Source organism: Trichechus manatus, unplaced genomic scaffold, assembly GCF_000243295.1.
Source record: "Trichechus manatus latirostris isolate Lorelei unplaced genomic scaffold, TriManLat1.0 scaffold00054, whole genome shotgun sequence".
NCBI lineage: Eukaryota > Metazoa > Chordata > Mammalia > Sirenia > Trichechidae > Trichechus > Trichechus manatus.
Genome location: NW_004443990.1, coordinates 3,237,894 through 3,252,669, shown reverse-complemented (window position 1 = coordinate 3,252,669; position 14,776 = coordinate 3,237,894).

Here is a 14,776-nt window from a genome sequence, read left to right as displayed (position 1 = left end):
AGTGATACTCATGAAGAGTGTGCCTCTTAGTCAAGTAGATACAGGAGACCAAAGGGGTGGCTTCTGTCCAGAGGTGAGATGGGAAGGCAGAGAGAGTTAGGAGCTGGTTGAATGGTCACAAGGAATCGGGGGCAGAAAGGAGGAGTGTACTGTCGCAGAATGGGGTGAGCAATTAGGGTCTCATAACAATGTATGCATAAAAATTTTGTATGGGAGACTAACTTGAAATGTAAACTTCATTTAATTACAACAATAAAAAAATAAAATCATAAAAAAAGAAATTAATTCTTATTAAGAATATTAAGATGTTCTCTTCCCCCACCCCAGCCTCTTTCAAGATTTTCTTTTTGTATTTGGCTTTCTGTAGTTTGAGTATTGTATACCTCGGTATGATTTTTTTTTTTTCTTGGCATTTATCCTGTTCAGTGTTCTCTGAGCTTCATAGATCTGTGTTTTGGTGTTTGTCATTAATTTTAGAAAGTTTTCTGTCATTAATACCTCAGATATTTTTCCTTCTCCATTCTTTCTTTTCCTTCTCCATCAGGTATTCCAATTACATATTATGCCTTTTGATACTGTCTTATAGTTCTTGGATGTTCTGTTCTATTTGTCCTTGCATTTCAGTTTGGGAAATTTCTATTGAACTATCTTCAAGCTCACTGATTCTTTCCTCAGCTGTGTTGAATTTACTGAGGAGCCCATCAGAGGCATTCTTTATCTCTGTTACAGTGTTTTTTATTTCTAGCATTTCCTGTGGAGTCTTTTTTAAAGTTTTCTTCTCTGTGCTTACACTACCCATCTATTCTTTCATACCGTCTACTTTTTCCATTATTGTTTTTCTGTTAGTTGCAATCATCAGTTCTCTGATGAGTCCAAGAAAAGTTGTTGGCTTTCAGTTTGTCCGTCTTTTTCTTGTTTAAAGTCAGGAATGATGAATTCTAAGCTCTTTACTTGTCAGAGCTAAAACTGGAAGTCCTATTTGTTGAATTTGATAGAATAAACTTGGGGGCCAAGAAGTATTTTTGAGTATAGCCTATGGTCTGTGCCAGTTCCATTGACAGGACATAGGAAAAAAAGCATTAAAAGGAAAATAAGGATAAGTTGGCACAGAGAGACTCCTTCTGATGTCTCTACTGCTCTAAGTGGTTAAAGAGACATTAGCTAGGTAGAATCATCACTTTATAGAGATGAACTGCAGAGTCAGGTACCCCTCTTTCATCTCCACTTATGTTGACCTTTGCATCACCCCAATAAGGTGATCATGGGATTTCGCAAAGTTGCATTACTTATGTGATTCATTTCTTACAACTTCAGAGACAATGCTTTGGTGGGTAGGCAGTAGCCTGTAAAGAGTCACTTAAGGGCATGGCAGTTGTAGCAGTAGCAGTGTGAAACAGGGCCATACAACTTTAAAAAAAGAACAGTTTATAGGTGAGGAAACTGAAAGTAAGTGACTACCCAAGTCTATCTGACTCCAGTGGAAACCAAATGCTCTGTAAATAAAATTATAGAAGTTATGTGTGGCCGGTTCCAAGAAGATGGCAGACTACTGCACACACACACAAATACACACACAACTACAAGCCCAAGATATGCTGGATGAAATATGTAAAACATTTTTAGTGCTTAGCTGATCTTACAAGAAAGGGAAATCCACAAGTAGCAGAAGGAACTGAAAACCAGAGCAGTGATTATGTGAGCTGACACTGTGGCTACTCAAGTCTTGGGTAAGGAGGATAATAATACAAAAAGAGTTTGGCTTTCAGTGTCTAAGTGGCATAGGAAGTTGGAACCCCAAGTCTCCTGGATTAAAACTGAGACCCTGAATGTATTATGTGCCCTCTCAGTTAAGGAATAGAATAGGAAAATAAACATTTCATCAGAGGGTGATAATAAAGATGCTTGTCTGTCTCGGGGCTCTAGATAGAAAAATATCTCCTATGGGAAGTTTAAACCACACCTTGAAAGGGTTTGGAGGTCAAAATGTACATTTACCTTCATGATATAGAAACCATAACCAAGTTGAGAAATTAACGTAAAAATTGATCCCGATAGACTTACTGCAAGAGCGGTCTCTCCTGCTGTAAAAGGCTAATTAAATATTAGTCAGGTTTTTGTTGTAGTTAGGTGCCATCAAGTCACTTCCAACTCATAGTGACCCTATGCACAACAGAACGAAACACTGCCTGGTCGTGGGCCATCCTCACAATCATTGCTATGTTTGACCCTACTGTTGCAGCCACTATATCAATCCATCTAAGGGTCTTCCTCTTTTTCACTGACCCTCTACTTTACCAAGCACGATGTCCTTCTCCAGGGACTAGTCCCTCCTGATAACATGTCCAAATTATGTGAGACAAAGTCTCGTCATCCTTGCTTCTAAGGAGCATTCTGCCTGTACTCCTTCCAAGACAGACTTGTTCATTCTTCTGGCAGTCCATGGTATATTCGGTATTCTTCACCAACACCATAATTCAAAGGCGTCAGTTCTTCTTCAGGCTTCCTTATTCATTGTCCAGCTTTCACATGCAGATGATGTGATTGAACATACTGTGGCTTGGGTCAGGGGCACCTTAGTCCTCAAAGTGCCATCTTTGCTTTTTTAACATTTTAAGGAGGTCTTCTGCAGCTAATTCGCCCTGTGCAATATGTCATTTACTAACTTGACTGCTGCTTCCATGGGCATTGATTGTGGACCCAAGTAAAGTGAAATCCTTGACAACTTCAATATTTCTCTGTTTATCATGATATTGCTTACTGGTCCAGTTGTGAGGATTTTTGTCTTCTTTATGTTGAGGGGTAATCCATACTGAAGGCTGTAGTCTTTAATCTTCATCAGTAAGTGCTTCAAGTCCTCTTTGCTTTCAGCAAGCAAGGTTGTGTCATTTGCATATCACAGTTTGTTAATGAGTCTTCCTCCAGTCCTGATGCTGCATTCTTCTTCATATAGTCCAGCTTCTCGGATTATTTCCTCGGCATACAGATTGAGTAAGTATGGTGAAATGATACAACCCTGATGCACACCTTTCCTGACTTTAAACCATGCAGTATGCCCTTGTTCTGTTCTAATGACTACCTCTTTGTCTACGTACAGGTTCCTCATAAGCACAATTAAGTGTTCTGGAATTCACATTCTTTGCAATGTTATCCATAGTATGTTATGATCCACACAGTTGAATGTCCTTGCATAGTCAATATAAAACAGGTAAACATCTTTCTGGTATTCTCTGCTTTCAGCCAAGATCCATCTGACGTCAGCAATGATATCCCTCGTTCCACATCCTCTTCTGAATTTGGCTTGAATTTCTGGCAGTTCCCTGTCTATGCACTGCTGCAACTATTTTTGAAATGTCTTCAGCAAAATTTTACTCACGTGTGATATTAATGATATTGTTTGATAATTTCTGCATTCTGTTGGATCACCTTTCTTTGGAATGGACACAAATATGGGTCTCTTCCCGTCGGTTTTCCAGGTAGCTGTCTTCCAAATTTCTTGGCATAGACGGATGAGTGCTTCCAGTGTTGCGTACGTTTGTTGAAACATCTTAACTGGTATTCTGTCAATTCCTGGAGCCTTGTTTTTCGCCAATGCCTTCAGTGCAGCATGGACTTCTTCCTTCACTACCATCAGTTCTTGATCATATACTACCTCCTGAAATGGTTGAACGTGACCAGTTCTTTTTGGTACAGTGATTCTGTGTATTCCTTCCATCTTCCTTTGATGCTTTCTGTGTCATTAAGTATTTTCCCAGTCAGAATATTTTTTAGTCAGGTAGAATTAATCCAAAAAAAAGCCAAACAAACAAAATGGACCAATTTGACTACAATAGTATTTTTTAAAAATTATATAAGCATGTCATACAGAGTGGAAAGACAAGTAAAAGTTTGGGAGAAAATATTTGCAATCTATATGTTTAATAAAAGATTAATATCCAGATACATGTGTGGGCGTGTCACTGAGTGGCGCAGTTTGCACTTGACTATTAACCTAAAGGTTGGCGATTTCAACCCACCAAATGGTGCCATGGAAGAAGGGCCTGGCCATCTGCTTTTGCAAAGATCACAGCCAAGAAAACCCTATGGAGCACAGTTCTATTCTGTAACACATGGGGTTGCCATGAGTCAGAATCGACTTGATGGCAATAGGTTTGATGTATATGTATATATATATATATATATATAGAGAGAGAGAGAGAGAGTCCTGGGGGTGCAGTGATTAAGCATTCAGCTGCAACTGAAAGGTCGGTGGTTCGAACCTACTAGCCACACTGCAGGAGAAAGATGTGGCAGTCTACTTCCATAAAGATTTACAGCTTTGGAAACCCTATGGGGCAGTTCTGCTCTGTCCTATAGGGTCACTATGACTCAATGGAATGGGTTTGGTATATGTATATATATATATATATACACACACACACACACACATATATATACATATATTGTGTTATTCCATTTATATGAAATATCCAGAATAGGCAAATCTATACAGAAAGAAAGTTAGTGGTTTGTTAGAGTTGATGGCATGGGGGACCTGAGGACTCATGGCTAAGGGATGCTGAGTTTCTTTTTGGGCTAATAAAGATGTTCTAAATTTGACTGTGGTGATGGATGTGCAACTGTGGGAAGATATTAAAAGCCGTTGAATTGTACACTTTAAATGGTGAATTGTATGGTATGTAAATTATATCTCAATAAAGCTGTTAAACAATGAATGAAATACATCTCTGAGTATCCACATGGAAAGTGCCAAAGGCTTAATGTTAACTGTAAAAAGAATCCATAGAAGATAATACACAGTAATAAATAAATAAAATTTAAATAAATTTAAAAACAAAAACAATAACATATATTATTTATGGATATAAAATACAGATATAAGTGTGGATAATATGGATATATGTAGAAATTGTACAAGAGTATGCATGAAAGTGATAAAAGTCAGTTTTAGAATAGTGGTTATTTTTGGGAAGAGAGGAACAGAGAAGGGAGAGGATAGGCTTTAGTTGTATCTGTAATATTTCACTTTTAAGAAAGTGAGAAAGAAGGTGGGATTTTCTTGTTTTTTTTTTCTGTATGCTTCAAATATCTCATTAATTAAAATTTTGAAAAGTGAAAAGAAGCTTAATTCTCTGATTGTTTTTCTTTTTTTCTCCCAACAATTTCTACATGTACAATTCAGTGACATTGATTTTATTCTTCCAATTGTGCACCCATTCTCACTATCCTTTCCCAAATCGTTCTATCACCGTTAACATAAACTTAACGCCCCCTAAATGAAAAATCTCTCTGATGGCATTTCTAAGGACTCCAATGGATGTTTGCCTTCTGCTGGTTTGAGAATATGGTTAAGTAAGAGTGTCTAGGGAATTTATTTTTACCATCTTAGCATATACTAATAATAACAATAGCTACAGTTTATTAAGCATATACAGTGTGCCAGACACTATGTGAAGTGCTTTAAGTACTCTTTCTGCTGTTTAGATGATAACTGTGCAGAAACATGTTTCCTTCATTCCCATTTAACAGATGGCAAGGTGAGCTGCAGTTCCAATCCATTAATAGTGATAAAACATGTTAAGTGAAAACTCAGGCTTCCAAATGTCAAATTTAATATCCCAGAAATAATTTCTCATGTAATAGCTTTTTCCCCCCAAGAATTGTCTCTACATTTTAATATGTTTACTTCAGAAAAATCAGAAAATATGGATGAGGAAAAAGAAAATAAAAATTGCCTATAATTTTACTATCACCCAGAGATATTTATCGTTAATGTTTTGATGAATATCCTTTTGTATGTTTTCCATCCATGAATTTCTATGAATTTTCAAATGCTTTGAGCGGTAACTGTGTCAGTAATTTCTCTATTAGTGTTGCTTGGTGCATAGATAAAATAAATTAAAAACTTGGCTTTTATTTCATACTTCTCTGTATATATATGTTGTCTTAGGCTGGCTTCTCTAGAGAAGAAAAACTAGTGAAGTATATTATATATACTATACTATATATAGTATATATACTTTGTATATATACTATATATGTGTGTATTATATACATATAGAGAGAATTATCTCAAGGATATGACTCATGCAGTTGTGGAGGCTAGCAAGTCCCAAGTCTGTGGGTCAGGCATCTGGCATAGGCTGGAGTCTTCTCCTGACTCACGTAACTTCAGGGGCTGATGAATCCAGGATCGGCAGGTAAGACGTCAGGCTGCTGGCCCAAGTTCCAAGAACCGGAGATCAGATGCTGATGAGCCGAATGCAAGATCCAGAGCAGAGCAAAAGTCAATGAGCTTTGCCAGAAAGTCCACATATATTGGATGCAGGCCACACCCCCAAAGAAACTTCCTTTCAACTGATTGGCTACTCAGAGCAGATCTCATCATGAAAGTGATTACATTATATCAGATCTCATCATGGAGATGATTACATCATTATATGACCTCTAAACTACATCATAACTGCAAAACCGAGAATCATGGCCTAGCCAAGCTGTCACACAACCTTAACGATCACATATGTATGTTTTAATTTTATTTATTTTGTTGTTATTGTTGAGAATATACACAGCAAAACATACACCAATTCAACAGTTTCTACATGTACCATTTAGTGACATAAATTACACTCTTCCAGTGACATTGATTACATTCTTCAAGTTGTGTAACCATTCTCACCCACCTTTTCTGAGTTGTTGCTCCCCAATTAACATAAATTCACTACCCCCTAAGGTTCCTATCTAATCTTTTGAGTTGCTGTTGTCAGTTTGATCCCATATAGATAGTTCTTAAAACAGCATAATGCTCCAGGCAGGCATTTTTTACTAGTTAAGCTAAATATATTGTTCGGCTTCAAGATTTCAGGGGATATTTTTGGTTTAAGATAGTATTTTTTTTAAAGAAAAATTTTAACTGAACAACAACAATAAAAAAAACTTCATTTAAAAAATTCCATACAACATATATGGAAAATAAATTAGATGGCCACTTGGTATTTATTACATCAACATACCTAATACAAAGACCAGTTAGGTAATTCCTACATTAAATTTGCCAGTATGCTCTAGAATCAATAATGAATAGATTACTTTGCTGTGGATGGTTTATTTCAAAGGACAGGTGGATCTCCATTTAAGTAAAAGAAAAAGTAGCTATATAAAATATGAAAGCCAGTATATCTAAATTTTAAAATGCTATCATGCAGTTGTAATCTAAAATTCTCAAAAAGGAAAGCAAATATTAAATTGAGAAAAGATACAACTTATGTATTTTTTCTAAAATCTATGTAGATGTTTTATATCTCCCCAAATATCTTTGCTAACATCAAGAAATGTGACATATAGATTATCATGTAGTCTCTCTGCTCTTCATTCCTGGCAAACATCCTGATGAGAAACTAAATATTCATTAACAAATATTTATTAAGTACCCTCATGTACAAAGTATTCATCCTTCATCAATTACATAAATCCAAAGTAATAGTGCAATTCTAGAACACCATGATATTATTTGTGTTAAACGACATGTACAGGAAACATTGATTTCTATTCTTTTTTGAGCTACTGAGTGCTTATTATATATCAGGCACTGTTCTAAGCACCAAGGTTCTAGTAGTTTATTGCAATTTATATTTTCATTTTAATAAACATACACTTTTATACTTGATTTTGTTTTTACGATTTTGTTTTTACAATTTTGTATTTTTTTTCTTAAAAGGACCCCTCGAGGATGGGGGGCCAAGGCGGCAGAGTAGTCAGATGCTTCCTGTGGTCCCTCTTACAACAAAGACCTGAAAACAACAAGTGAATCAATTATATATGACAGTCTAGGATCCCTGAACATCCAAGACAAAGTTGAGGAGTCAGACTGAGTGGCAGGGGGAGGGAGAGATGGTCAGAAGTAGCGAGCAGTTGCCAGCCTGACCTGGCTGGCACTGGCACCCTGCAGCCTGGATCGGCTGGCATGCCTGGGGTGAGATAAGCAGTAGTGCTTGGGATGCATTTTCCACATCGGGAGAGGCCAAGCGGCAGAGAGTCTACTCAAGCCTCCAGAACCAGGAAGAAGTGACGCGCAATCCACGAGAGATAAGTACAAGCATCTAACCTACCATGCAGATCAACACCCCCACCCCCCTTTGGGAAGTATCCCACCCTCTAGGTCGGAAGTAGGACTTGTCACTCACCCTAAGCCATTCTCCCAGCTTCGGAGAGGGAACAAATTAACAAATAGGAAAAAACAATCTGCCAGTTCCCCTAAGACAGGAACTGGCAACAACATGCAAAAAAAAGACATCAAAATGACAGCACTAAACTCATACCTATCAATAATTATGCTGAATGTAAATGGACTAAATGCACCAATAAAGAGACAGAGAGTGGCAGAATGGATAAAAAAATATGATCCATCTTTATGCTGCCTACAAGAGACACATCTTAGACTTAAAGACACAAACAAACTAAAAAAGGATGGAAAAAATATATCAAGCAAACAACAATCAAAAAAGAGCAAGAGTGGCAATATTAATCTCTGACAAAATAGGCTTTAAAGCAAAATCCACCACAAAGGATAAAGAAGGACATTATATAATGATTAAAGGGACAATACACCAGGAGGATATAACCATAATAAATATTTACACACCCAACGACTGGGCTCTAAAATACATAAAACAAACTCTAACAGCATTGAAAGGAGAAATAGACAGCTCCACAATAATAGTAGGAAATTTCAACACACCACTTTCGGTGAAGGACAGAACATCCAGAAAGAAGCTCAATAAAGACCCGGAACTCATAGACATATACAGGACACTCCACCCAACAGCAGCTAAGTATACTTTCTTTTCCAATGTATATGGAACATTCTCCAGAATAGACCACATATTAGGCCACAAAGCAAGCCTTAACAGAATCCAAAACATCAAAATATTACAAAACAACTTTTCTGACTATAAAGCCATAAAAGTAGAAATCAACAACAGAAAAAGCAAGGGAAAAAATCAAACACGTGGAAACTGAACAACACCTTGCTCAAAACTACTGGGTTATAGAATAAATTAAGGGTGGAATAAAGAAATTCAGAGAATCAAATGAGAATGAAAACACATCCTACCAGAACCTTTGGGACACAGCAAAAGCAGTGCTCAGAGGGCAATTTCTAGCAATAAATACACATATCCAAAAAGAAAAATGGACCAAAATCAAAACATTAACTCTACAACTCAGACAAATAGAAAAAGAGCAGCAAAGGAAGCCTTTGAGCACCAAAAGAAAGGAAATAATAAAAATTAGAGCAGAATTTAATGAAATAGCAAGTAGAAAAATAATTGAAAGAATTAAGAAGACCAAAAGCTGGTTCTTTCAAAAGATCAAAAAAATCGATAAACCATTGACCAAACTGACAAAAGAAAAACAGGAGAGGAAGCAAATAACCCAAATAAAAAGTGAGATGGGTGATAACAACAGATCCAACTGAGATTAAAAGAACCATAACAAAATACTATGAAAAACTGTACTCCAACAAATTTTAAAAGCTAGAGGAAAAAGACAAATTTCTAGAAACACACTATCTACCTAAACTGACACAAACAGTGGTAGAACAACTAAAGAAACCTATAACAAAGGAAGAGATTGAAGCGGTAATTAAAAAACTCCCAACAAAAAAAGAGCCCTGGCCCTGACAGCTTCACCGGGAATTCTACCAAACTTTCAGAGAAGAGTTAACACCACTTCTACTAAAGGTATTTCAGAGCATAGAAAAGGATGGAATACTCCCAAGCTCATTTTATGAAGCCAGCATAACCCTGATACCAAAACCAGGTAAATACATCACAAAAAAAGAAAAATACAGACCAATATCCCTCATGAACATTGATGCAAAAATCCTAACAAAATTCTAGCCAATAGAATTCAACAACATTTCAAAAAAATAATTCACGAGAATTCTGGCCAACATGCTGCTATAGACAGAAGCACCACGCCATTCCTCCACAGCAAAGACCTGAAAAACTAAGTCAAACAGAGACAAAAGTCAATCCTGAAACACTAAGCATCAAATGAAGAGATAAAGAACTCAGCCAAGCACTGAATGGGATAAGAAACTGAAAGAGAACAGAGAGCGAAGAGAGATATGGGTAGAGGTCCCCTACCAGCTAACACAGCATGCCATCTTGAACTCCTGTTGGAGATGAGTGAACAGGGAGTACAGGAAAGCAGCTTCACAGACCTCCTAGCAGAAGATAGAACAACCGGTAATCAGCAATGTACGCTTTCACACCAACCACCCTTCTTCACCCCCACTCAGCCTCCTCTCCTTCCTGCGGCCACAGTCTCTTGGTCCAGAGGCACTGGCTTCAGCTCTTTGCCACTTGGATTCCCCCACCCACATTGGCCAGCTCCTTGAGTGCCATTTGTTTGTTGCTGGTGTTGCTTTTTTCCACTTCTTTTGGTTTCTTCCATGCCTCTCACCACCTCTCCCTCCTTTCTCTCAAATACCTGGCTCCGTGTGCCATCTTTGCTTCTTCCTGAAAGGCTGTGAAATGCTGTTCAACTGTGGAACTGCTTCCCGGCCCACCCCACCATGCTGGTGGAATCCCTGTGGCTTTTTTGTTTGTTTGTCTTGATTTGTTTCTTTTCTTTTTCTTTTCTCGGCTTGGGAGCCCCTTCTAGTCAGGCTGTACTGCGCGGCTTGGGAGCTACTTCCTCACTCTGCACAGCCCTGAAGTGGGATCCCTGGAAGCATTTCTTTTTCCTTTTTTTTTTTTTTGTTTTTTGTTTTTTGTTTGTTTTCTTTTCTCTCTTTTTCCCTTTTGGTATTTTTTCTTTTCTCAGTTTCTTGTCTCTCTATACTTACCTTCTCTTCCTGTCTTCTGAATACCTGATGCAGTGTGACACCTCTACGCCTTCTAGCCAGGCTGTACTTTGTGGCCTGGGAGTGACTTCCCCAGTATTCACAGCTGCACTGGTGGGATCCATGGGGGCTTTGCTTTTTTTTTTTTTTTCCTAATTTTTATTTATCTTTCTTTTACCCTTTTTCTTTTTTGTTTTTCTCCATTTCTTGGTCTCTCATCTCTCCACTCCAATGGCAAACTCCTTTTGCTCTCTTTTTCATTTGTTTATTTTTGGCTCCTGTTTCTCTCTCCTCTCTCTCCTCTTTCCCATACCCATCTTAGCTCCACACATCACAATCTCCCCCCTCCTTCCTGCCTACCTGCACCATGCACTGAACATCACACCCCAGAGCAGCACAGGCAAGGCCTACTGGAACCTGCTCTGCACTGATTTCCAGCCCACCTTGTTTACCCTAGTATGTGCCACAAACAACTGATCCCAGCAACTCTCATGCCCTGCTGTACCATACCTGAGTGACTGACCCTGCCCATTGGACAAGGAGGTGAAAAGTATTGTGCCCACAGATAAGTAAACAACAAAGAACGCACAGAGTGCCTGCTTGGACATAACCAAATAAAAAAAGCAGAATGAAATAAACAAATCTACAATCAGTAAACGAGGAAAATAACTACTGAATGTCCCGAAGACAGCAGACAATATCAAAACATATAAAAAAAAGGACAAGATGGTTCCAGTAGGTGTCCAAAATAAAACACCAGATTACTTTCCAGTAGAAGAAAAGGTACTAGAGCTACCTGATAGGGAATTCAAATCTCTAATATTCAGAGCTATCAAAGAGTTGAAGCAAAAAGCAGACAAAAATGAGGAAAAAATAGACAAATTCATAGAAAAGGCAGACTAATTCATGGAAAGTACAGACAAAAATGGAGGAATTCAAGAAAATAATACAGGAACAAAATGTTAAAATAAATGCACAACTAGAAATCATACAAAAACAATTAGAAATCCAAAAGCTAAACGACAAGATTTCAGAAATGGCAGTGTCACAGAAGGGCTGAGGAGCAGTTTTGAAATGATGGAAGACAGGATCAGTGAAATTGAAGACAAACACTTGGCTACAACTCTGTTTGAGGAAAAATCAGAAAAAAGAACGAAGAAAATTGAAGAAACCCTGAGGATTATGTGGGATACAATCAAAAGCAAAAATTTGTGAGTGATTGGAGTTGTAGAACAGGGGGAGAAAACAGAAAATGCAGAGAGGATCATTGAAAAACTGCTGACAGAAAACTTCCCCAATATCATGAAAGATGAAAAGCTGACCATCCAAGAAGCCCAATGAACCCCATATAGGATACACTTCAAAAGAAAATCACCAAGGCCTATCATAATCACACTCACTAAAACCAAAGACAAAAAAAGAACTCTAAGAGCAGCTCAAGAAAAACAAAAGGTCACATACAGAGGAGAAACAATAAGACCAAGCTTGGATTATTCTGCAGAAACCATGCAGGCAAGACGGCAATGGGATGACATATAAAAATCTTTGAAAGAAAAAAATTGCCAGTGTAGAATAATATATCCTGCAAAACTCTCGTTCAAATATGATAGTGAAATTAGGACATTTCCAGATAAACAGAAATTAAGGGACTATGTAAAAACCAAACCAAACTTACAAGAATTATTAAAGGGAGTCCTTCAGTCTGAGAACAAACAACCTCAGACCACAGGCTGAATCTAGGATGCAGGATCATACAAGCCAGATACCAACCTAGGAAATGAACTCTAAAGGACTATCCAAAACCAAAATAATTACCACAGGGAACCAGAGAGGTTAATCTGTAAATCACAACAACATCAGAACTATAAAAGAGGGAATAAACAGCGTAGAATCTTCTAATGGAGAGGAAGGCAAGGCAATACCAAGTAATAATAAACTGATTCAAACCTAGGAAGATAAGGGTAAATTTCAAGGTAATCACAAAGAAAGTTAACAAACCTACTCATCAAAATCAGACAAAAAACATAAAATCTCAGTAAAAACAAAATCTACAAAAACAAAATAAATTTTAAAAAATCCATGAACAAAAGGAATTCAGTACAGGAGAGTAATAGGAACAAAGAAAATGTCAGCACCACAAAAAAAAAAAAAAAAAAAAAAAGCACTACAAAATGACAGGAATAAACTCACACCTGTCAATAATTACACTGAATGTTAAATGGCCTAAATGCACCCAGAAAGAGACAGAGAGAGACATAATGGATTAAAAAAAACAGCATTCATCAATATGCTGTCTTCAAGAGACACACCTTAGAAACAAAGACGTAAAGTTATTAAAAATCAAAGGATGGAAAAATATATATCAAGCAAACAGCTACCAAAAAAGAGCAGAAGTGGCAACACTAATCTCAGATAAAATACACTTTAAAACAAAATCCACTATAAATGAGAAAGAAGGACACTATATAGTGATTAAAGGAACAATCCATCATGAAGACATAACAATAGTAAACATCTACACACCCAACGACAGGGCTCCAAAATACATAAACTCTAATAGCACTGAAAAGAGAAATTGACAGTTCCACAATAATAGTAGGAGACTTCAACACACCACTCTCGGTAAAGGACAGAACATCTAGAAATAAACTCAACGAAGATACAGAAGACCTAAAGGACACAATCAGCCAACTTGACCTCATAGACATATATAGAACACTCCACCCAAGAGCTGCAAAATACACATTCTTTTCCACCATGCATGGAACGTTCTCCAGAATAGACCACATTTTAAGCCACAGAGCAACCCTCAACAAAATCCAAAACACTGAGATAATACAAAGTATCTTCCCTGACCACAATGCCATCAAGGTAGAAATTAACAACAGAAAGAGCAAGGAAAAAAAATCAATTGAATGGAAACTGAATAACACCCTGCTTACAAACAACTGAGTAGTAGAAGAAATCAGAGATGGAATAAAAAAATTCCTAGAATCAAATGAGAATGAAAACACATCATACCAAACCTGCAAAGGCAGTCCTCAGAGGACAATTTATAGCAATAGATGCACACATCAAAAAAGAAGAAAGGGGAAAAATCAAAACATTAACTACACAACTGAAACAAATAGAAAGAGAACAGCAAAAAAGAGCCCACAGCCACCAGAAGAAAGGAAATAATAAAGATCAGAGCAGAAATAAATGAAATAGAGAATAGAAAAACAATATAATCAACAAAATGAAAAGTTGGTTCTTTGAAAGGATCAACAAAATCGACAAACCACTGGCCAGACTGACAAAAGAAAAACAGGCAAGCATGCAAACAACCCAAATAAAAAATAAAATGGAGGACATTACAACAGACCCAATGGGAAAAAAAAAGGATCATAACAGAGTATTATGAAAAACTATACTCCAACAAATTTGAAAGCCTACAGGAAATGGATAAATTTATAGAAAAGCACTACCTACCCAAACTACTGCAAACTGATGTTGAAAATCTGAACAGACTCATGACAAGAGAAGAGATTGAAAAGGTAATAAAAAAAACTCCCAACAAAAAAAAGCCCTGGCTCAGATGGCTTCACTGGAGAATTCTACCAAACATTCAGAGAAGAGCTTATACCTGTAGTACTCAAACTATTTCAGAACATAGGAAAGGAAGCAACACTTCTGAATTCATTCTATGAAGCCAGCATAACCCTGATACCAAAACCAGGCAAATATGCCACAAAAAAAGAAAATTACAGACCAATATCTCTCATGAATATAGATGCAAAAGTTCTCAACAAAATTCTAGCCAATAGAATTCAGCATCATATCAAAAAAACAATACACCACAACCAAGTAGGATTCATACGAGGTATGCAAGAATGGTTCAACATTAGAAAATCAATCAATGTAATCCACCACATAAATAAAAGGAAAGAA